General features: G+C 31.3%; 1 pseudogene; it reads right to left on the bottom strand.

Annotated features, from left to right (window-relative positions):
* Positions 1–36: 36 nt before the first annotated feature.
* Positions 37–895, bottom strand: LOC147861313 (endochitinase 4-like; annotated as a pseudogene).
* Positions 896–2,651: the final 1,756 nt, after the last annotated feature.

Genomic DNA, 2,651 nt, shown 5'->3' with positions numbered 1-2,651 from the left:
TAATGAGAATGATAGAATAGGGCCATTATTCATGTGATGTGATGGCTAAGGTATATCATTCCAAGATGCACATTATTCCGCAAGACTTGTTAGCATCATCAAATGACACATGTTTTTTAACAAGAGAGGTTGGATCCCGGGTCTACACCAAGGTGTCACAGAACGACTGGTAGAGTTGGATCCGGTGTTGTCGGGCGCCCGGGTTAGAAGCATTGCTTCACACTCGATGGCCCCATTGATAGCCCTGATCGTGCCACCGAACCCGATGCCGTCCACGATGGCATTGTGACAAGTTGGTGATGAGCTCGTCATCCAGAACCAGATGGCCGTCTTGAAGGAGATGATGGGATCGGACGCGACAATCTCGGGATTGTTGATTCCATCAAACCCGATGGCTTCTCCGGCCGCCTGGTAGTTGTAGTTCCACGAGAGTTGGATGGGCCGCGACCGTAGTACTGTTTCCCGGGGGCGCAAGGGACGCCAAATGACGTGTCACAAAGAGTTTCCTTGTTAATCTCCTCCAGCATATTGTCCACCTGAGACCACAAATATATATATACCAACACATCATGGCTTCATACATTGATGAATTTTTTGCTATAGAAAGCATCTTTTTGGTTGTGTCACATACTTCCTGTCTCATGGGCAATGTTGGCGAAGAATGCAGCGAGCTCACGCTTCTGGACATCAGAGCTGCCAGTGGTCCCGAAGCTCTCGTACGCAGAAGCTGCCGCAAGGAAGGATGCATAAGTGTAGAAGCCATTGGCCGGGGAGAATTCCCGTTCTGAGAGGAACCGATTGAAGATGTCGCTAGTGATGATGCCGGCGACACCCATAGAACTGATTCAAAAATCAATAATAAATCAAACTTAATAACTCAATTTCATATGGAGATGTATACATATATTTATATATATATACATAGACATGACCAGGGCAAAAATTTGACGGGTGTAATGCCCGTCAAAGGCCATTTTGCCCGTCAAAAACATACATCTAATAAAAATGTCCGTCAAATGACATATAAAGTATAAAATTTTCCTTTTCATATGAAAGGCCACTAAAAATTATCCATGTCAAATGACATGCTAAAATTCTAATTTCCATGTCTATATAATATATATATATATATATATATAATATATATATATAGATATATATACTATATATATATATATATATATATATATATTATATGTAATAACTAATAAGTTATAAGTTATAACTATGTGTGTAGTATGTAGTTACAACTTACTAAGTTACTAGTATAAAGTGTGTAATATACTAGGTCCTGAGAATTAAGAGTCTAGTCTAATATATATTAATATGACAATATTATAACTTCTAAGTTTATATATATGTATTTAGTTACTAGTATATATATATATATATATATATATCTTATATGTTTTTTAAAAACACACTTAAAATAAAAAATATAAATTGTAAGTTGTAAATTGTAATGATGAATCATGATTTATGATATAAATTCTCAAATCGATTTAAAATTTTAACAATAACATTAGTCATTTATTAAATACTCTAATATACTTTTTTTTTCGAAAAAAAAAATACTTTAAATTCTAATATACTAGAGTGTAGAGTCTAGACTCTAGGTTTAATTTAAGTTTTAATTTAAAACTAAAAATTTTACTAACCATCTTTTTATACTTATAGTTATAAGTTATTACATTTTACTATTATCTATGCTTTATTAAAAAATTAAGGTTAATAATAACTTATTAGTACAGAACAAAGGTGAGTACTTCTATTAGGGTAGCAAGCTATTCTTCCACAGTCCACTTAAAAATTATTGATTTTATATGTAGTTTTTCTGCAGCAACAATAGAAGAAGACACCCTTCAAGGCTAGGCTTAAGCTTCAACATTTTAAATAGGTAAGTTACCATCTATTACATTATGTAATATTATACAATATAGTTTTTGTATTACTTAAGCAATAACTTGCCTGATTGTATTATATTGAAATGAAATACTTTTAATACACAAGTTTTAAGTTAAAATTAAAACTTTTAATAGTTACCATCCTTTTTTATAGTTATTAAGTTATTACTAATAACTATCATCTATGCTTTATGAAGAAATTAAGGTTAGTAATAACTTATTAGTATAGAAAATAAGTGAGTAAGTACTTCTATTAGGGTAGCAAGCTATTGTTTCACTTAAAAATTATTGATTTCATATGTATTTCTACAGCAACAATAGAAGAAGACATCCTTCAAGGCTAGGCTCAAGCTTCAACATTTCAAATAGGCAAGTTACCATCTATTACATTATGTAATATTATACAATATAGTTTTTGTATTATTTAAACAATAACTTGGCTGTTTGTATTATATTGAAATGAAATAGTTTTAATACACAAGTTTTAAGTTAAAATTAAAACTTTTAACAGTTACCATTCTTTTTATAGTTATTAAGTTATTACTAATAACTATCATCTATGCTTTATGAAGAAATTAAGGTTAGTAATAACTTATTAGTATAGAAAAATAAGTGAGTAAGTACTTATATTAGGGTAGTAAGCTATTGTTCCACTTAAAAATTATTGATTTTATATGTAGTTGTTCTGCAGCAACAATAGAAGAAGACATCCTTCAAGGCTAGGCTCAAGCTTCAACATTTTAAATA

The sequence above is a fragment of the Azolla caroliniana genome, unplaced genomic scaffold, assembly GCF_043228905.1.
Source record: "Azolla caroliniana isolate FFs.n. ecotype wild unplaced genomic scaffold, voAzoCaro1.0.p SCAF_8, whole genome shotgun sequence".
Lineage (NCBI taxonomy): Eukaryota > Viridiplantae > Streptophyta > Polypodiopsida > Salviniales > Salviniaceae > Azolla > Azolla caroliniana.
Note: the sequence above shows the minus strand (reverse complement) of the source record. Positions and strands in the feature narration are given on the sequence as shown.